Genomic DNA, 24,797 nt, shown 5'->3' with positions numbered 1-24,797 from the left:
ATCAAAATAAATGAAATTGTTATCTGTTATTTAAATTAAAACCAATGAGATTGTTGTCTGTTATTTTAATTAAAATAATGAGATTGTCGCCTGTTATTTTAATTAAAATAAATAAGATTGTTGTCAGTTATTTAAATCAAAATAAATGAGATTGTTTATTGTTATTTAAATTAAAATAAATGAGATTGTTGCCTGTTATTTAAATTAAAATAAATGAGATTGTTGCCTATTATTTTAATTAAAATAAATGGTATTGTTGCCTTTATTTAAATTAAGATAAATAAGATTGTTGCTTTTTTTATTAAAATTAATGATTTTGTAGCCTGTGATTTTAATGACTAAAGTTTTACTTTCTGGAAATTTCCATGCATGAAAATACAATGAATATACTGTGTATGCATTATATCTCCATGAGTGAAAATACAATGAATATAGTGTGTATTCATTGTATCTCAATGCGGGAAAATAAATATTCCCTGTATTTTCGCGTCGTCCACATAGTAACTAATGTCTCATGGCTTACTATTTGCCCCATTTTCAAAACGGACCATCACCATTTTGGGCTGAAACCTTTGTTTCAAAAATTACTAATTTCAGGATTTATAAATAACAAGTAAATAAACGCGCTGAAGTTTCTTCGGCGCAATCGAGTTTTCTGTACAGCGTATAATCAAGGCCACCAAAAGTAGATCTATCTTTCGGTGGTCTCGGTATAATGCTGTATGAGCCGCGGCCCGTGAATCTTTAACCACGGCCCGGTGGTGGCTTATCCTATATCGTTGCCAGAAGCACGATTATGGCTAACTTTAACCTTAAATAAAATAAAAACTACTGAGGCTAGAGGGCTGCAATTTGGTATGTTTGATGATTGGAGGGTGGATGATCAACATACCAATTTGCAACCCTCTAGCCTCAGTAGTTTCTAAGATCTAGGGGCGGACAGAAAAAGTGCAGACAGCAAAAAGTGTGGACAGAATAAGCGCGGACAGAGTAAAGAGCGGACGGACAGACAAAGCCGGCACAATAATTTCCTTAACTAAAACTGGTGGATTTCTCTTAAGAACACAAGTATCTCAAATGCAGATATTTAGATAACTAAAAAGACAAAAATAATCCATACAACACGACAGAGGCAGTTTGTTCTCTGGTAGTTATTTCAGTGACCTCACTCTGAAGCCGGATAAAAGTTGCTACCTCTCAGTACAAAATCAGTAAGTATTTAATTTTCGTGAAATAAATCTGACTTTGTTTATTCATGATCAAGAATTTGTTTCTTTTCGTTAGGCGTAGAATTTAAACAGCCTCTCTTAATTACTTTCTTTGGTGAGTTGTCTCAAGATTCAAAGGCCCTGAACAGAGATTCCGTCCGTCATATTTCTTTCACTTCATAGATTATTATGATAAAACCTGTTGTATATCCTATTATTAAGTATATCTTAGTTTAAAAGCTGATTAACAGCTCTCCTAGGCTGGCCCGAAGGATTAGATTTACTTTGCGTGGCTAAGAACTCGGTCATAGCAACGGGACCTACAGCCATTGTGGAATATTATGATGATCTATCACCAGAAACAAACTCTTTTCTTCACTGGCCGGTCGGAGTTCGAACTCGCGACCAGCGGAGTTTGAGAACGGAACCCGCTTGAACTGTATATCCTATTACAGAACTGGTATGTACCAGTTAATGATGATAGCACAACTCATTTTTTTTTCTTTGAAAAAAAGTTACATTCATCAGATTTTTTTCTTTAAAAAAAAACTATGTTGCCGGCTTTGTCTGTCCGTCCGCACTTTATTCTGTCCGCACGTTTTTCTGTCCGCCCTCAGATCTTAAAAACTACTGAGGCTAGAGGGCTGCAAATTGGTATCTTGATCATCCACCTTTCAATTGTCAAACATACCAAATTGCAGCCCTCTAGCCTCAGTAGTTTTTATTTTATTTAAAGTTAGCTATAATCGTGCTTCTGGCAACGATATAGGATAGGCCACCACCTGGCCGTGGTGAAAGCTTCATGGGCTGCGGCTCTTACAGCATTATACCGAGACCACCAATAGATAGATCTATTTTCGGTCACCTTGATCATCCGCTGTACAGAAAATTCTATTGCGCTGAAGAAACTTCGTCGTATTTTTTATTACTATTATTTTTTTGGTGTAGCTCCTTTGTGTTAGTATTAGAACTAATCTAAGGCTGTTGATATTAATCTGGGATTTTAATCTTAAACTGGGAAACTATTCGTCAATGAGAACAATGCCTTTTCTAATGAGTTCCAAATTAGGAAAATCTGTACAATACAGAAACTAGGGAGGTTTTATAAAGACTCAATTGTTCTTCAATACATTAGTGAGCTGTTCACTGGCTTTTAATTTACTGATAAGGAAAAGGCTCATTTCCTATTGTATGGCTAGGAATACTATCGATTTCCTTATTTATTTATTTTTTTTAAGAGCCAGTGGAGTTTCTTTCATTCACCCGGATGTTAAGACGAAAAAATGGAACATGTTATGTTCGGGTTACAAGTTAGTTTCTCATTCAGATCATTATTGTCAAAAAAAAAATTTTTTCTCTTAATCACATCAACATCATGCGATGATTTATCTGATCCTTTTCTCATCACTATAAATTCTGACAAAAGTCCAGAATCTGAATGTAGATACAGATTAAATGAAAGATTATTGTTCTGTTAAGCTGGTAATTATTCGTCGCCTGTAGCTACAAGCATCCCTTGTGATGTCTTTGCTAATATCAAAGACCCAGTCATAGATCCACTTACACACACACACACACACACACACACTCATACATACATACATACACACACACACACACACACACACACACACTCACACACATACGACCAAGATAAACAACATTACCAACAAGAAAAAACCTTAATGGTAAAAGTGGAAAATTTCACGTTTCGTAAATTTCGACATTCGTTTTGGTAGGCAGATTTGTTGTTACAAGTAATGGACGTCTCACAGCGTGAGAGAGTTAATAATGGGTGAAGTTGAAGCGAAATGAAGAGCATTTTGCCAACAAATGGGGAAAATGGTATAACTGATATTTCTGAGTATTAATGGTCTGGAAAAGTGTTTGGAAAGGGAATCATATTTTCACATCAGCAAATTGGCCAAAAATTCAGTGACCAGATTTCTTAATATTAGTTTCCAACATAAAGTCTTACGAAGGATTTATCTTCTCCCATCATGTTTGATATCTGGTCTTAGTTTTAATGATACATTTTTTGTAAAGTATTCCATAAGCACGACAATATTTTTATTTTGATAGCAGTGGATAACAAAGATTGAATAAATTTAATATCTGTTATGCACTGTTATTAAAATAAATATAGCCTTGCTTATGGAGTACTTTACATAAAAATGTATCATATAAAACTAAGATGATAAAACCTTCCTAAGACTTTTTGCTGGAAACTAATATTAAGAAATTTTATTAACGGATTTTTGGCCAATTTGCTGTTGTGAAAATATGATTCCCTTCCCAACACTTTTCCAGACCATTAATACTCAGAAATATCAATTATACAGTTTTCCCCATTTGTTGCCAAAATATTAAATTTATTCCCAGGAAATTGCATTATTCATTTAAGAAAAAATGAAAGAGCCAGTTTTGGTCACTTGAAATCGAATTAATTATGGTAGAAAAGATTGCACACTCCGCCATAACTTTCCATAATCCCGATACAAATAAAGCAACCGTTGCTAAATTGTATTAAATTAATTTGAGTTTATTGTAGCCCACCACTACACAACGCAATTAATTGCCCCAGTCCCGACCAGATCGCTCGTAAATAATATAACCAGATTAAAAATATAAAACAAGTGGATTTAGCTTCGTATCTTATCATCAAAATGAATAAAACGTTTTTTAGTGTCTATGAGATTACTTCCTTATCCATGTTTTCATATTCAGTCTTCACAAGTGTTTAGCTGAACTTTACCTCTAAAATTAGTTGACAGAGTACATAGGTTTTCATGAAGTCACAAATTCATTTATGTAACTGTACAAATATAATTAAAAAATACAACTAAACAGTACATTCTATATAGTTTTATTGTTACATATATCTGTACATTACATGACAGTGGATTTGTTTTGTTAAGACTCATGCTACTACGAGTATTTTGCGGACATGGAATATCTTTTAAAATGGAATACCTTTTCATATATTGGATGAAACAACACTGAGGAGAATAAATAGGCGTGTTGTGTTAGCGGGGTAGGAGTGGGTGGGGCGTGGAAGGGGTTGTGCCGAGAGGTGAAGGGAATATGGGATATGGAACGGAAGTGGGAAACTGAACAATAACTTCACATGAAAAATATTTTAAAACTTGTCACTCATTTGTGAAGACGAGGTACCAAAGGGGCTGTGGAAATGACACCCGGAAGAAAATTCCAGAGATGTATGCTAGTATTGCACCATTCCCGGTTTTTCGCCATACCCCTAGGTTAGGTTAAGTTAGCTTAAAACATCCAGAGTAATTTGGGGTGGGAAACATAACGAGATTATTTTCAAGAAAATTCGATGGTTAGTTTTTAAGATATGACGTCCCGCTTTTTTCAGGGAAAGGTCCGTACTCGGTTATATCTCGGGAAAATGCCACCCAATAGAATTATGCAACGTATCGTAACGCTTCTCAGCCTCCTGGCTAAGTTCGTAGTGTACTAATCCTCTTCGTTGAAGAGCCTTTACATGAAGAACATAGGCAAAGGTCTCTTGCTTGAAGGCTCATTTAGAAGCTATGGAAGGGCCATTGCTAGGTAGCTTTGATCTTCCTTAATTGCTGTCCTTTGTGACTGAGGTAATGAAAGTATGGAGCCACTTCAGCATTCTTTGACTGGCGGTTCGAGTTTTCCAAAGAACTGGAGCCGTAAAGAATTCAGATTGCCACAGGGTGACTGGAGGACAACACGGGAAACTATTGCAGTGACGAGATCATACCCAACCATTCCTTTCAGAATGTTTGATATCCTCCCCTCCCACCCTCTGTACATTTAGCTATTAAGTTTTTTATAGTATCCTCTGTAATTACCTTTGCCAAAGTGTCTGTACTTAATATACATTGTTCTTAAACTAATTACGCTTATAAAGCTGATGTTATAACAAGAATAACGCAGTATACAAGCTGGCTTTCAGTTCGCTGTGTTATATCTTACTCAGTTCTTTCAGAAGATCGATACTGTTCCAATAATTTTTTGTATGCTTATTCTGGGTTCATGTATATATCCCAGCCGTATGGCCTGATCGATATTTCTCTTCTGAGAGTAATTATTTACCCTCTAAATACAGTACATTGGGTCGGTTATTCACATTCCAAATAAGTTCTTGCATATGAGAATTGGGTACAAAGAAACTATACAGGCAACTGCTTGCCTTTCCGTCTTTGCTTTCATGAAACCTGCTCTGTAGAAGGATCCACTCCAATCTCTGCTGCAAGCTTTGCAGAGGAGGATTCGATTCTCTTTGGTACTTACTAAATCCCCCGGCAGTTGCTGTTGATTCAGACTTGCTCTTTGTTTGATTCCTGATGCTGCTGTGCTCGGGGGATTTTGTCAACTCCACGTCAGGAAAACGAAAGGAGATTTGTCACTTTGCAAATCGTGAGGGACTCTGATTTTTTTTTTTTTTTTGTCAGGTTTCTACCCAATGGGTACGTTTATGTTTTTCCTCCTAATGAGTCAACTTGGTACTCAGGAGTTTCATGAAGAATTAGATCTGGTCAGGTATGATTAATTTCCATACAGTACTTTTTTTTAGTTTCTTCAATGTAAATATATCTATCTATCTACCCATCTATCTATCTATCTATCTAACTATCTATATACATACTGTATATATATATGTACTGTATATATATATATATATATATATATATATATATATATATATATATATATATATATATATATATATATATATATATATATATATATATATATATATATATATATATATATATATATATATATATATATATATATATATATATATATATATATAAATATATATATATATATATATATATATATATTTATATATATATATAAATATACATAAATATATGTATAAATATGTATAATATGTATATATATATATATATATATATATATATATATATATATATATATATATATATATATATATATATATATATATATATATAATCACGTCGAATGATTATCATCATTCTTTTTAGAATAACTGACGAAATATCGGATATTACGCATTACTGACTGCACTAGATTTTAATCATGCTTAAGAAGTAAGAAACCTATACTCGTAAATACGTCGTAAAAAGATATTTCAGCGTCTATCCAGAACTTTTTTTATCCAGAAATAAAGGAATTTAAATTGAAATATCTAGTTTGAGTTCAAATTGGGGAATTGACCTAGGACCTTTTATTTTTTTAATCATTACTACTTTGATTAACTTTATTAAATCAAGTTCCATATCACTCTTGTCATGTCGGGAATACAAAGAATTAAGTTAACTGGTTTAAGAACTTACCAGACAGATTTAAGATTAATTGACCCTACTTCGTAAGATTAAGGGCCTTCGGAACTTCTTGTTGGTGGCCAAGCCATAAGCCATCTCCCTCCTATAATATATATTTACAGGGACAAAATGAGAAAGGAAGATATATAGAAAAGAGAGAGAGAGAGAGAGAGAGAGAGAGAGAGAGAGAGAGAGAGAGAGAGAGAGAGAGAGAGATACATCCCAAAAGTCATTATCTCTCATTTCTCGTAAATATAAACTTTTTCTTCCGGATAGTGGAAAGAAAAAAAAAGACTATTTTTTAGAGGCGAATGGTTGATTGAAGATTAGAAGGGACCTCTTCCGCCTTCCATAAGACGTGAAGAACCATATACAAACCTTTGTCTCCCGTCTCACGCTGACGTCCAAAAAAAAAAAAAAAAAAGAAGTCTCTCATAAGATTGTGAGAAGTCAGGGACCTCTTTTTTTTATTTTTCTTCTGAAGATTTCTAGTTACTTTTCCTCGTTATGCTTTTTTTTTTTAGAGAGAGGTTATATGGCGGCATATTTAAGCAGGGAAAAGGGAAGGGAGTTAGGGTGAAATTATATTTGGGATCCTTGCTGGATAGACTCTCTCTCTCTCTCTCTCTCTCTCTCTCTCTCTCTCTCTCTCTCTCTCTCTCTCTCTCCACACACACACATGTAATAGATAGATAGATAGATAGATAGATAGATAGATATAGAGATATATAGGTATATTAGGTATATAGCCTATATATGTATATATATATATATGTGTGTGTGTGTGTGTGTGAGTGTGTGTGTGCGTGTGTGTACGCGAAGAAATAAACAAAGAAAATGGACATCACAAGAGTACAGTGGAAAAAATCTTAACTTGAAAAACTGATTTTGAATTGATCGATCGATCGATCGATCGAGAGAGAGAGAGAGAGAGAGAGACTGACTGAATTTTTGCTCTATCGTATCATCATTCTTCTCTCTCTCTCTCTCTCTCTCTCTCTCTCTCTCTCTCTCTCTCTCTCTCTCTCCTCCATATAAAATCTATTTATAGCAAACTGCCCCCAATCACAATTCCCGTGTTGCTCTGCCGGCTTTTTCATTTCCTTTCCCGTTCTTTGAAAACGTCTGATGTTTGAGATGACCGGGAATTGACTGTATCACACTTCCACGAATACATTTACAGATAGAAATGGCAGGGATTTTGTGGTCTTTTGAAGAAGGGGAGGAGAGTAAATACAAAAGTTTCGTGAATTCTTGGAAATTTCTGTCGTTTGTGAATGGCAGACTTGAAAAGTACAATTTGGAATAATGACATACGAAGTGGATGGTCTTGTAATTATTGTCATTTATTTTTATAATTTTGAATCATTTTCTAATGATTGCGATGGTAAACATATAATCATTATCATTATTAGTATCGTGTTATTTTTGTTTCGCAATTCTACCAGGATTTCACCGCTGGATACAAAAAGTAATACGAACGCAATGATAAAAAATTCAACTGAAATAGATAATCAAAACGCCCTTTAATGCAATGACGCACCCAAAATGATTAGTTGACTCCTATATCAACCTGTATCAAAGCACCTTACCCATAGTTTTCATACACTAATTAGCTTATCTGTCTATCTATCTATCTATGTAGATATATAAATAGATATGTGAATAGACAAGAGAGAGAATGGCAGAATGTGTAAGGGTTCTAAACTCCAGCTGATGACCCAGCTGTTTTGGTGCATGAAACGGGTAATGTTGTGGAAGATTTCTGCTTGCGGTTCATGCACGGGTTAATGTTTCAGAAAATATCCCTGTTAGGAAAAGGGTAAATGGTACCTTATAGATGTTATACACACACATATATATATATATATAGCTATAACTCTATCTTAATAACATATATTAAAATTAATGCTGCCATTCTTCTAAATGAGATCATATATAGGGTTTGACTCAATGAACATAATATGAAACGATATGAAGCTGGAAAGCATAATAGTTGTATTTTGTGTATAGTAATATATAATATATATATATATATATATATATATATATATATATATATATATATATATATATATATATATATATATATATATATCGTGCATTATTATTTGTGGAAAAACGGATTACTAGTAAAGTTATGTATTTAGTAGATATGATTGATTGCAGCGACTTTGCTCGGCGTCAATCAGTTTATGCTGTAAATAACTGTTTGATTCTTGGTACCTGACAGTGACCCTTTGCCCTGCCTGGCATTTGGGGTATTAATAAGTTGGAAAAGGGACCCTAGTATTTCAGCGATTTAATTCATTTGAAGTTTTATAAGACTCGTGACATTGCGTGAAATAAAAATCCACAATTATATGGTATACTATGTTACTATGTAAAATTGTGGATTTTCATTACACAGATTGTTTTTCTCGAGATTGTGGGTTTCTTAGCTTGGGTGACATTAGTATTGCAAATGACATTAAGAGGTTTGGTAGTGTGAAAACGTAGGAATACTAAGTAATGAAGACGTTCCTTTTGGCTAAGTAAGCTTAAGCCCAAGAGTTAACGCAGACGCAATAGTATGAATGAATTGATATTACTAAACATTATAACAACTTAAAAAAAAAAAAATAGAAAATAACTGCATTCATATTACGCCGAAATCGTAACTTATTAGCTCGCCTCATCTGGTGATCTGCCATTATAAATTTCGTTAAAAGATAATTAAATCCATTCCTGCATGACTATTTATGATGGCAGTCAACGCGCCGTACGAAATTAATATCACTTTAGGGCTGAAATAAAACCAGATAATAGATTCAATATTGTGTGAAAAAGGAAAATGAGTTTTTTTGAAAGGACACTTGATATCAAAATCTTTAGGCACTAGTGATTTTTAGTGTTCTGTTAAAGAAAATATTGTGCCGGCTTTGTCTGTCCGTCCGCAAATTTTCTGTCCGCTCTCAGATCAAGCACACCTAATTGCAGGCCTCTAGTCTCAGTTGTTTTTAGTAGGGTAAAGGGTGCCATTTGGCATCCTGGTGTCCTGAACATTTGGCGTCCTCAAGAAAGGGTGTCATTTGGCATCCTCAATTATTATTATTATTATTATTATTATTATTATTATTATTATTATATTATTATTATTATTATTATTATTATTATTATTATTATTATTTATTTTATATTTATATTTTTCCTGAAGAAAATAAAATGCATATATAAAAAAAAATTATGTTGTACGGTAAAAGGTGCCAAGGCTCCGAACTGATATGAGAGAGACCCACTGCGTGACTCATCAACGGCTGTCTGACTGATAAGAGTTGAACCAATATAAACTGTCTGTTATTAATCCCATTTTTATCGATAAGAGTCTGATTAGGAGTATACATATACACTGATATGACTAATGATATATACATATAAATATGTATATATTGTTTACTCTCTCAAACACAGTATAAGTATGTATATATATTTATATATATATATATATATATATATATATATATATATATATATATATATATATATATATATATATATAAACCTGTATATATATGTTTATATAAATATATATTAGTATGTATATTTTATATATATATATATATATATATATATATATATATATATATATATATATAGTATATATATATATATATGTATATATGTATATATGTATGTATGTATGTATAAAACAGGTCAAACGTTACATGACTTTATCTTTCGCAAATGTTTGGTGAAGTCACCTGTTTATATTCAAATTCTTGGCACCTGTTATCAATTATTCAATTTATTAATGAAAAACCATCATTATTGAAATTCGTGATGAAATTAAATATATTTCCATTAAATTTTCTCTCAGAAAAAAGATAAACTAGAAAACGAATCACTATATAAGCACACACACACACGTGAAAAGAAGCTGAGTGATTAAGGCATATCATGTCGACCTTCCGGGAACTTTCACAAGACTGGCTCCAGCGTCTCCAGAGAATCCCCGGGCCTTGCTTACGGAGCCTCATCTTCTAGTGGAGCTTTATTTATTTATACATACAATTATACATAATTATACATACATATAGTTAGAAAACGAGATGAAGAATTATCCCAAATCATTGCCATCTGCTGGAAGTCCCTGACATTCCCGGGAATCCCAACAATTCCCGAAGACTGCAGCAGCTCAGTGTAAACGAAAATGTCTCTAGAATCCAGATGCGTCATGTGTCCGATTACAAAACTTGGATAAATCAGAAACAGTTCATCCGTATGGAGCGGACTCTCCTTCTTTGTGAAGACAGATGATCAATTTCAGAAAACGAGGAAGCCAGGTCAACGCAGACGTAGGAGACACGAGAAGGAAGAGCTTCGAGCGGAAGTCTCCTCTTGCCATCGGATACCTCGACGTGGGAAGCAGTGATACCGATTTCACATATTCCTCGGTGGCAACCTCTGGCGTGGCCTAAAATCCCGTAAGTGCAATGCCTACCACATATGCGAAATTGATTTTCCCACCTTCTGAGGATTGTAGTGTGGGAGGAACTTACGCATCGAGGAACACCTTCAGCACTGGCGTGTTTCCTACAGTCCGCAGCGAAATAACTGGTTTCGGGACTCTGCATAGGAATCATCTGTTTTTCAAAAAAGCAGAGACGCCGTAGGCTCTTGGCTAGCCAACAGAGCGAAGAATGGGAAGGGCCCATCCTGGTAAAACTAAACCCCCATTTCAGTGATGCTTTGTGGCGAAGATGCCCCAGGGGTGAGATCAATTGTGATCGTCAAAGACCAAAAAAAAAAAAAAAAAAAAAAAAAAAAAAAAAAATATATATATATATATATATATATATATATATATATATATATATATATATATATATATATATATATATATACACATATACACATTATATATAAATATATATATATATATATATATATATTATATATAAATATATATATATATATACTGTATATGTATGTATATATACATATATATATATATATATATACATATATATATATATATATATATATATATATATATATATATATGTATGTATACATATATTTACATATATAATGTGTGTGTAATAAGTTGTCAAACTGCACGTGACAAATACATATGCAGATAACCATTTGAAAGGTGAAAATTTCAGACCAGGTACCAAGAGCTTTCGCGTATCATGTACACTTCTTGAGGGGTACTTTGGAGTAATTTATACCCCAAAAAAGTGTTCGTGATACACGAAAGTACTTGTTACTTTGTCTTTAATTTTCACCTTTCAAATGGTTATTTGCATATATATTTGTCACATGCAGCTTGATAACTTATTACACACACTCACACACATTATTATATATATATATATATATATATATATATATATATATATATATATATATATATATATATATATATATATATATATATATATTTATATATATATATATATATATATATATATATATATATATATATATATATATATATATATATATATATATATATATATATATATATATATATATATATATATATATATATATATATATATATATATGTATATATATATATATATATATATATATATATATATAAATATATATATATATATATATATATATATATATATATATATAATTTACATATATATGTGTAATATATATATATATATATATATATATATATATATATATATATATATATATATATATATATATATATATATATATGTGTGTGTGTGTGTATATATATTATATACATATATATATATATATATATATATATATATATATATATATATTTATTTATATATATACATATATATTACACACACACACACACACACACACACACACATATATATATATATATTTTTTATATATATATATATATATATATATATATATTTTTTTTTTTTTTTTTTTCTTTGACGATCACAATTGATCTCACCTGGGGCATCTTCGCCAACAAAGCATCACTGAAATGGGGGTTTAGTTTTACCAGGATGGGCCCTTCCCCATTCTTCGCTCTGTTGGCTAGCCAAGAGCCTACGGCGTCTCTGCTTTTTTGTGAAAACAGATGATTCCTATGCAGAGTCCCGAAACCAGTTATTTCGCTGCGGACTGTAGGAAACACGCCCGTGCTGAAGGTGTTCCTCGAAGCGTAAGTTCCTCCCACACTACAATCCTCAGAAGGTGGGAAAATCAATTTCGCATATGTGGTAGGCATTGCACTTACGGGATTTTAGGCCACGCCAGAGGTTGCCACTGAGGAATATGTGAAATCGGTATCACTGTTTCCCCACGTCGAGGTATCCGATGGCAAGAGGAGACTTCCCGCTCGAAGCTCTTCCTTCTCGTGTCTCCTACGTCTGCGTTGACCTGGCTCCCTCGTTTTCTGGAAATTGATCATCTGTCTTCACATAGAAGGAGAGTCCGCTCCATACGGATGAACTGTGTCTGATTTATCCCAAGTTTTGTAATCGGACACATGACGCATCTGGATTCCAGAGTTATTTTCGTCTACACTGAGCTGCTGCAGTCTTCGGGAATTGTTGGGATTCCCGGGAATGTCAAGGACTTCCAGCAGATGGCAATAATTTGGAATAGTTCTTCATCTCTTTTTCTAACAATATGTATGTATAATTATGTATAATTGTATGTATAAATAAATAAAGCTCCGATAGAAGATGAGGCTCCGTAAGCAAGGCACGGGGATTCTCTGGAGACGTTGGAGCCAGTCTTCTGAAAGTTCCCGGAAGGTCGACACGATATGCCTCAATCACTCAGCTTCTTTTCACGTGACTGTGTGTGTGTGTGTGTGTGTGTGCTTATATAGTGATTCGTTTTCTAGTTTATCTTTTTTCTGAGAGAAAATTATATGGAAATATATTTTAATTTCATCACGAATTTCAATAATGACGGCTTTTCATTAATAAGCCGAATAATTGATAACAGGTGCCAAGAATTTGAATATAAACGGGCGACTTCACCAAACATTAGCGAAAGATAAAGTCATGTAACGTTTGACCTGTTTTATACATACATACATACATACATACATACATACATACATACATACATACATACATACATACATACATACATACATACATACATATATATATATATATATATATATATATATATATATATATATATATATATATATATATATATATATATATATATATACACACACACAAATATATGTACATACTTATACCGTGTTTGCGTGTAAACAATATGTACAGGTTTATAATATATACATAGTGTATATATATATATATATATATATATATATATATATATATATATATATATATATATATATATATATATATATATATATATATGGGGAGAGAGAGAGGAATTGTATATATATTTATATGTATAATATCAGTTCAGCCATATCAGTTCAGCAGGTGTCTCCTCCTCCTAATCAGACTCTTATCGATAAAATGGGATTAATAACAGATAGTTTATATTGGTTCAACTCTTATCAGTCAGACAGCCGTTGATGAGTCACGCAGTGGGTCTCTCTCATATCAGTTCGGAGCCTTGGCACCTTTTACCGTACTACATAATTTTTTTTTATATATGCATGTTATTTTCTTCAGCAAAAATATAAAAATAAAATAAATAATAATAATAATAATAATAATAATAATAATAATAATAATAATAATAATAATAATAATAATAATAATTGAGGACGCCAAATGACACCCTTTCTTGAGGACGCCAAATGTTCAGGACGACAGGACGCCAAATGACACCTTTTACCCTACTTTTTTAATTTTATTTAAGGTTAGATCCAGCCATAATCGTGCATCTGGCAACGATATAGGACATCCCACCACCGGGCCGTGGTTAAATATCATGGGCCGCGGCTCAAGCAGCATTATACCGAGGCCACCGAAATATCGATCTATTTTCGGTGGCCTTGATTATAAGCTATAGCGGCTGTACAAAAAACTCGATTGCATTTTTAACTTGTTTCAGTTAACTCTTACTTTAGGAAATGAAATGAAATTGACGTCAAAACTGCATAATATTTTATTTTTTTTTATATTTTCATAAGTTATATAAATTTCACGCCACCTAGCGTACAAATTTTTAATAAAGTTCTTGCGAAGGTTAGAGAGAGAGAGAGAGAGAGAGAGAGAGAGAGAGAGAGAGAGAGAGAGAGAGAGAGAGAGATTTTAGCATTTTCCTTTTGAAAAATATATTGCTTTGGCATGAATACCAAAGTAATGATTAAAATGCAGCCTGCTCAAAGCTCCCAAGTGAAATATTTAATCTCATTCTGTATTGTATTTATAGTCAAATGTCTCATTTTTGTCTTCCACATTTTTTGTATATATAATTTTTTTGCATATTCATTTATTAATTTTCTTTCTGTTTCGTTTATTCAAGAGAAACCATTCTTTGCATCAATTGAGATGAAGGCCGGGTTTCATGAATAATATTGATTGCTTTCTTTTCATGAATAACATTCCTCGCTTTCTTTTCATGAATATCATTCCTTGCTTTCTTTTCATTAATAATATTCATTACTTTCTTTTCATGAATAATATTCATTGCTTTCTTTTCATGAATAAATATTCATTGCTTTCTTTTCATGAATAATATTCATTGCTTTCTTTTCATGAAAAATATTCATTGCTTTCTTTTCAAGAATAATATTCATTGCTTTCTTTTCATGAATAATATTAATTGCTTTCGTTTCATGAGTAATATTCATTGCTTTCTTTTCATGAATAATATTCATTGCTTTCTTTTCATGAAAAATATTCTTTGCTTTCTTTTCAAGAATAATATTCATTGGTTTCTTTTCATGAATAATATTCATTGCTTTCGTTTCATGAGTAATATTCCTTGCTTTCTTTTCATGGATAATATTCCTTGCTTTGTTTTCATGAATAATATTCATTGCATTATTTTCATGAATAATATTCATTGCTTTCTTTTCATGAAAAATTTTCATTGCTTTCTTTTCATGAAAAATAAACCGTTTGCTTATTTTTCATGAATAATATTCATTGCTTTCTTTTTCATGAATAATATTTATTGCATTATCATTTCATGAATAATATTCATTACTTTCTTTTCATGAATAATATCCATTGCTTTGTTTTCATGAATAATATTCAGCAGCTTTGTTTTTGAAATGAATAATATTCATTGCTTTATTTCATGAATAATATTCATTATTTCTTTTCATGAATAATATTCATTGCTTTCTCTTCATGAAAAATATTCATTGCTTTCTTTTCATGAATAATATTCCTTGCTTTCTTTTCATGAAAAATATTCATTGCTTTCTTTTCATGAATAATATTCCTTGCTTTGTTTTCATGAATAATATTCATTGCTTTCTTTTCAAAAATAAAACCGTTTCCATATTTTTAAAATGAAGACACATTTCGTATTCTTTTTCATCATTGATTTATGCATTATCATCACATTCATACTACTGCTACTACTACGACTACTTATATGTCTACTACTGCTACTACTAATAGTAGTGATGAGTGGATCCCAGCAGCTGTGTTAACATTTTTTGAAATGAAGACACATTCCATATCCTTTATCATCACTGATTTATGCATTATCATCACATCATCACTACTTTTACTACTGCTCCTACTAATATTACTACCACTACTAGTAGCAGTGATGAGTGGGTTCCAGCAGCTGTGATTCATCAGAGGATGAATGCAGATGCATTCAAGGCGATTAGCATATCTAATTCAAGATATTCATTAGTAATGGTTCTCAGTGATGGCTTTCGTGAGGGAATTACTGAATGCGAGAAATTTTGGTGTAAATTTTCAAGGATTTTCTTTTTTTACTGATTCGTCCTCTGGGACTTTATTTGTCTTATGTTTTTTTTATTTTCTTATTTATCCTTTAAGCTTTCATCTTTTAAAAGTTAAGTCTGCGAAGACCAGCCCGATTTTTGCTGTTAAATGTGTCATATGATTGGCTCTACAGCATCGTCGTAATGAGAGTTATTCATTTCTTTTGGAAAATAATTTCTTATCTAGATGCATAATAAGTAATATTTACATAAATTTACTATATTATGTACTATATACTATTCTCTTTAAAAAATATATATATATATATATATATATATATATATATATATATATATATATATATATATATATATATATATATATATATATATATATATATATATATATAAATATATATATATATATATATATATATATAATATGATATATACAGTCCTTTATACTATATACTATATGCTATATATATTGTACTGTACTACTGTATATACTATACTATAGATATGAGGTGTTCAGCATTAGAAGGGCCTCTCTCCAAAAAAAAATGTTTGAGTTATAAGCCGTCAAAGTTTTGGAAATTCAACCAGCTCTAATTTGTTTATTTTTCAAGATATAAAGTTAAATTTTGTACGAGATGAAGTATTTGCGATCAGGAATAGAATAGTATGCATAAAAAAGTATAGTTCAACCTCACCCCCTGTTTTTGGGGAAGAAAGGGGGATTATTTTAAAGCTGATCAGGCGAAAAACACCATTTTCAAAATTTGTTGCGAGAACGCCTGATATACTATAATAGATATGATATACTTTATGTGTCCGGCTAACTCCGAGGATTCACCGAACCTTTATCAGAAGATTATTTCACGTACAAAACAATTCCGTTAAGATCTCCGCAACAAAGAATCCTCTTGCGGAAGCCTCTCAGGATTAGGAAGTATAGTCAGGTATTCTGATAGATCTCGCATAAGCGGATTCCCTAAGAGTTAGGTCACATATATGAGACAGACAATTCCCAAATGGTGGTGACTGGAATCTTATTTTATTTCAGATTATATAATTATTTCTTGTGTGAATACACGTAAAAAAATGTAAAGGAAAAAAAGTCTAATTTTTTATTCAGACAATTCAATTATTTATTGCATGAATACCCGTATGAAAATGAAGGCGTGAAAACATATGTGCAGAGAGAGAGAGAGAGAGAGAGAGAGAGAGAGAGAGAGAGAGAGAGAGACCCAAGAGAGAGAGAGATGAAAATATGAAAACGGACCCAAGGCTCAATCCATCTCACACATATGCATTTGTGTCTTTTTTCATGAATATAAAGGCATGAAAACTGATGTACACGAGAGAGAGAGAGAGAGAGAGAGAGAGAGAGAGAGAGAGAGAGAGAGAGAGAGAGAGAGAGAATCCCTAGTTAATTGACACAGGACTAAATTCCCCTCAGGCGTCTTTCTGCATTTGTTTTTTTTTTTAAATATTTTTGAAAATGCAGTTTACTTCTACACTGACTTTCTCCGCAGTACAGACCTTTTCCTCCCCAAATTTCTTGGACCAATTAACAAGAACGATTCTACCACTTTCTGACTTTCTCTCTTTCACTTTCCCTGGGAGGGATTCAATTTTTTCTTTTAGCACAGCTTCACGAGCTTGGTTTTTTTGTAACTGTTCTGCGAACTCTGTAGATTTTACTTTTAATAAGACCATGTATATATAACATATATACACACACGTATATATACGTATATATATTAATATATATATATATTAATATATATATATATATATATATATATATATATATATATATATATATATATATATATATATATATATATATATATATATATATATATATATATATATATATATATATATATATATATATATATGAGGAATACCTCAGGAAAATGACAGGTACTGAAGTTCTGCCTGTCAATTTCCTGTTGTATTCTGCTTATATACTGAAGTCACATGCATCTCCTGTGATTTTTGTATATACACTATATATATGATTTTATAATATATATATATATATATATATATATATATATATATATATATATATATATTTACATGTTTTCCACTCCGACAGTGAGGGAAATGCGCCCAACGACTTCACCAGAATCCTGACGAAGGACAAGAATTTAGCGGACAAAGTGAGGTACATTTACTGGATCTAGAATAGATTCGTGCTCTCTCGTAAAATAATCTTAAGCTAATCTAAGTTTATCTATGAAATAATATATATATATATATATATATATATATATATATATATATATATATATATATATATATATATATATATATGTACTTACTTTTCACATTTTGAGATGATCATTCACTGAACGGAATTAGTGTTTTTATATAAAGAATATTTTCATATAGTAATCACAAAGTTAGTTTGTTCATGCTTGTGTGTGTGTTTGTGTTTGTGTTTTTATAATACACAAAGAATATGTTTTATCTATGAAATATGAGATAACTTTTTTACATTTGCGAGATAGTCATTCACTGAATGGAATTTGTTTTTCATGCAATCATAAAGTGTGTTTGTTCATGCTTGTGTGTGCGTGTGTGTATCTGTGTGTGTTTTTTGTGTATGTGTGGGTCCGTGTACGTGTAATGTACGTAGGTGGCAACTATGTGTATACTATATAACGTACAGTGTTTTGTAGTATTAATCCGATTATATATCGTACGTTAGATATCAGTTGCTTAATTTTCTCGGACGTAAACGTACATGACAGGAGAATCCTCTAAGCCAATGTAATGTGTACATGTACGGAGAGAAAGCATGTGATATCCAGTTTTACTTTAAACTCGGCACTGAATTAACAATCACACTTCACGTGGAAATGACGTCTGCTCCCAAAGCAAATGTTAACGTCAATTGATATACAGAATTGATAGCGAATACGTATTGCGTCCGCAACCGGCCTGTCAGAAATATGTACAGCAGAGGCTTCGTCTATTAGAAATGCCCCATTAGGACGTTTGACATTTCTGTTGACCATCTGCTGAACGTGAAGGGAATGAAGGCCCGTTATGAAATGAGGTAAACGGAAGATTGTTATAATCATTAGTTAATGATTTAGTAAGTAAATAGTATTCTATGTAGCCTTTCCAAATGGCTGTCTTATTACTTTAGATATTTTTCGTCCATTTTTAGTTTTCTGTAAAAGAAAACTATTGCGCCGGTTTTGTCTGTCCGTCCGCACTTTATTCTGTCCCGCACTTTTTTCTCTCGGCACTTTTTCTGTCCGTCCTCAGATCTTAAAAACTACTGAGGCTAGAAGGCTGCAAATTGGTATGTTGATCATCCACCCTCCAATCATCAGACGTCCCAAATTACAGCCCTCTAGCCTCAGTAGTTTTAATTTTATTTAAGGTTAAATTTTGTCATAATCGTGCTTCTGGCAACGATATAGGATAGGCCACCACCTGGCCGTGGTTAAATTTTCATGGGCCGCGGTTCATACAGCATTATACCGAGACCACCGAAAGGTAGATCTATTTTCGGTGGCCTTGATTACTCGCTATAGGGGCTGTACAGAAAACTCGATTGCCCCGAAGAAACTTCGGCGCTTTGTTTACTTCTTCTATATCCGTAAACTCTCAGTGAAAAGGGGGAGTTTGAGTGGTTGGACAGCAAAATAAAGAGACACAGAAAGTAAAGGAGTGGAACTGGAGGTGGAATTGGGAGAAAATCCCTAAGTTCCACCAAAAAGTAATAGTTAGAGAGGTTGGATGGCAAGATTGAAGAAAGGAATATGAAATGGAGGTAAAGTAAAAGGCTATAAAGTGGGTGCAGCTAGGGGTTGAAGGGACGCTTCAAACGCCCCTTTGGTAATGTCTACAGTACACCACGTGAAGTGCACTGACTACACTACTCCCTACAGGGCGTAAGCTTCCAGGTAGCTTTAGTTTTATGAGGAATGATTACTTAAAGAAATCAAGAATTTGAACTGCAATTATAAACTGTTGTTTTGGGATGTGTAAAGAAGGTAATTATTCATGTTTATGAGTCAGGAACGACGAAGAACCGTCATTACAAAGTAAATTAAAATTCTTTCATTAAATTAATTGCTCTCTGCACGGAGCATGGACAACGAAGTTATTAAAATAATCCAAAATTCACATTCTTTACGTTCCCAGAATTGTACACATTTCAAACATGCAAAGAATAAAAGACCTATGAGCAACATTAGCCCTCATGTCAATGTAAGTTCGTGAAATGAAAGTCTAATTCATAAACACTGAAGACTCTTCATGAAAATGATTTCCGAGAAAATATTCCGATGCTAAATGAGATCTACGTCGTTTATAATGGACTACTTTATGATGCATTGTTCCAGATGGTATGAGAGTATTTATTCACTTCAAGAAGAGTAGTACTAACATTTTTAACACTTCCAACCTTTTTAACCGTACTCTGAAAGACAAGGAACGCTAATTTAGACTGTAGTTTATAACTTGATGTAACTCTTAAAAATTACGAAGTCTGGCAGAAATGAAAGCTTGGAGTAACTTGAAAATAACTGATGTAGTATTTGGATTGACGTTAGTCATTGGTAGAAAGACCAGTGTGTGTGTGTGTGTGTGTGTGTGTGTGTATGTGTGTGTTGTATGTATGTGAGTGTAAAGTATGGACTGGGCACCTAGATGGGCAGTTTAATAAACAACAAATTTAAGTTAAATTGTAGAATCTTTAAAATTTAACAAATTTATGTTCCATATTAAGTCCATTGAAAATTATGTTAAATAATAATCTTAAAAATTTATGTTTAATAATACATTCATTAATAAATTTAGTAATACTTACTGAATAAGAAATTCTTTAAAATTCATTTTGCATAATATATTCTTTAAGACAACAACTTCCAAAAAGAGGAGTGAATTTTTCCCCAAACCAGTTAAGACATTTAAACGCAACAGCATTATGGCAGACGACCGAAATCTTCCGCCAAGGTTATTGTCATTGAAGAGGGTTGTTTATTTAGGCGAGCACAATAAACCCGGCCCTGTGGACACGTGTACTTCAAACACCACTCAAAAAAAAAAAAAAAAAAAAACAATCTTTTTCAACCAACTTTTTTTTCGTGTGTAATTTGATGTTCAAATTGTGATTTAGTTCTCTCTCTCTCTCTCTCTCTCTCTCTCTCTCTCTCTCTCTCTCTCTCTCTCTCTCTCTCTCTCTCTCTCTCTGAGCCAAATAATCCTTGCACACAAATGTTTCCCTTTCCTTGTATGCCCTAAGAATGCCCCGATTTCACAGCCACTTTTACGCCTTTCTTATCATAATTAAGTTTCTTTTTCAACTAAATATTATCTAAGGCATAAGTTTCGACCTTTTATAACAGTGGGAGAAAATAAATTTAAAATAATCAGGGTAAAAAGATGACGCTATTCCGTCGCTATATCTTCCTCAGATAGGTAGTAAGTATAATCCTTCCTCGATCAGGTAGGTCTGCTTTATTGAGAGAGAGAGAGAGAGAGAGAGAGAGAGAGAGAGAGAGAGGGGGAGGGAGAGAGAGAGAGAGAATTTGTTACGACAAATACAACACTGAGGAACATTGTCTGTAAGGAGAGATCATAGCTCCCCCCAACTTTCTCTTCTCTCTCTCTCTCTCTCTCTCTCTCTCTCTCTGAGAGAGAGAGAGAGAGAGAGAGAATTTGTTGATGACAAATACAGCACTGAGGAACATCGTCTCTAAGGACAGATCGTAGATACCCAACTCTCTCTCTCTCTCTCTCTCTCTCTCTCTCTCTCTCTCTCTCTCTCTCTCTCTCTCTCTCTCTCTCTCTCTCTTTGAGAGAGAGAGAGAGAGAGAGAGAGAGAGAGAGAGAGAGAGAGAGAGAGAGAGAGAGAGTGGATTTGTTACGAAAAATACAACACAGGAACATTGCCTCTAAGGACAGATCATAGATCCCCAACTCTCTCTCTCTCTCTCTCTCTCTCTCTCTCTCTCTCTCTCTCTCTCTCTCTCTCTCTCTCTCTCTCTCTGACCGAGAATCCTGGAGAATTAAGAAAAGGGACGTTCTTTTCTTTGCCATTTTTATGCTCTTTTCAGGAGACCTTTTACTTAATTTTTTTTTTTTTTTTGACGTCAAAGTCGACAAAATAAATACAAAGGCTTATTTACATTCCACTCGAGTACTTTTTGAGTTACGGATTAAAACTAAAGTGACTTTAGACAAAAACAAACAACAAAGGCTCGGTGATATACAGCACGATTTGTTTGTATTCGAAATACAGAGGCTAGTAAATTATGCATGTGTGTTTGTGTATATATACATGTATACTGTATATATATATACATATATATATGTATATATATTATATCTATATATATATATATATATATATATATATATATATATATATATATATATATATATATATATATATATATATTATATATATATATATATATATATATATATTGATATATTTATATACATATATATATATATATATATATATATATATATATATATATATATATATATATATATATATATATATATATATATAAATATGACAGAGACAGACAGCACCCGACTGGGGATTTAAAACAATAATTATAATTTCAATAAAAATAATTTGCACACCAACAAACTACTGTGACGATGTCAATCTTTGAGTATGCAAATAAAGCCAATTTTCATTTCATAAAAGTTACCTAACTCCATTAATAATTTTACGCTGCCAAAGCATTTACAATCCATTTTTAAGTAGGTCGGTTTACCTGACGCAAATATTTTATCTTTCTGTGCCTGAAAATGTATGTGGATAAATTGGTAGTGAAGATCGGTGTAATAAAAGTATATGGTTTGTGAACAGCTCTATACAATAAATTCGTATGGTATTTGAACAGCTCTAGAAACTGCGTTGTATATAGTGGAATATTTTGTTTATTATGAATGTAGAGGCTGGTAGGGCAAAGGACACAGAGCATATGGGGAAAACTGCATAAATGTTCAGCATTGCAAATATGCAGTTGTTTTTGAACCTAAAAATTCAAACGTCGGTGTAAAGAATATTAAATAGCTGAGCTGTGCACCGGTAAACACAATACAGAGTAAATATATATATTGCTTTTGACAGACACCTTGTTGCAAAACCGGTCTTCGTGAAATGTAGGTATTGTGACGAGGAAACTAAGCCACGTATTTGAAACAATGCAGGGCAAATAAATTGATCTGTATGTGTGTGTTTGTGTGTATGTGTGTGTGTATGTTTTTACAAACACCAAGTTGCAAAACCGGTCTTCGTGAGATATACGTATTGTGACCAAGAAACTACGTCGCGTATTTAAAACAAGGGATGGCAAATAAATTGATCTCTGTGTGTGTTTGTGTGTGTGTGTGTGTGTGTGTATGTGTTTACAAACACCGTGTTGCAAAACCGGTCTTCGTGAGATATACCGTACGTATTGTGACCAAGAAACTAAGTCGCGTATTTAAAACAAAGTACGGCAAATAAATTGATGTGTATGTATTTGTGTGTGTATGTATGGTTTAGAGTGTGTGTGTGTGTGCGAGTGTGAGTATAAGGAACTGGGACTGAAGAGCAAAAACGCCCATACATCAGAAATGGCAAGGAATTCATATATCTTTTGGGAAAAGCTACTCGCTCTCATTTTCTTTGGCAAAGGAGGAAGGACTTCACCATTTTCTCCGAATAACAGTGAAAAGGACCATAAATAACCCGAAAGAATGGTGAATAAAAGAGAGTTCTGTGCGGCCAAAAGAGACGAAGCTTGATGCACTGAGTAAGCAGAATCACCCTCAGCTGAATTCTTTCAGTTCTTCACGATTAAAACCTGTTTGGTTGGATAAGTTCGTCCTGAGCTGTTCATTCATATTGTGGAATTCGTTTTGGGTTGTCCAAATTACACGTTGTTTTAGTTGCGATAAGTTTTAACTAAAGTGATATATATATATATATATATATATATATATATATATATATATATATATATATATATATATATATATATATATATATATATATATATATATATATATATATATATATATATATATATATATATATATATATATATATATATATATATATATATATATATATATATATATATATATATATATATATATATATATCCTGAAAAAGGTAGGTGATGTGGATTCTACTGGGGATTCTATAGGAATACGAAAACATCCTTCAGAGTGACCAGGATTTTCTGAAACGTAATTCAAAGAAAGACTAGTTTTTTTTTTTTTATCTTGAAAGTCCTTACTGACAATCATGTAGTGTGACCAACATATTTAATGACCTCGATCATTTTCTTCTTTATTTTCAGTTCGTGATAACTTTTCTTAATGTAATTACCCAGTAGGTCAATTGAACTGCCAGGAAAAGTAAAATCTATTAATATTATCATTTTAAACCTTTTATTTGTGATTTAAAGGAAATTTTTTTTTTACATAGAA

The sequence above is a fragment of the Macrobrachium rosenbergii genome, chromosome 22 (genome assembly GCF_040412425.1).
Source record: "Macrobrachium rosenbergii isolate ZJJX-2024 chromosome 22, ASM4041242v1, whole genome shotgun sequence".
Taxonomy (NCBI): Eukaryota; Metazoa; Arthropoda; class Malacostraca; order Decapoda; family Palaemonidae; genus Macrobrachium; species Macrobrachium rosenbergii.
Note: the sequence above shows the minus strand (reverse complement) of the source record.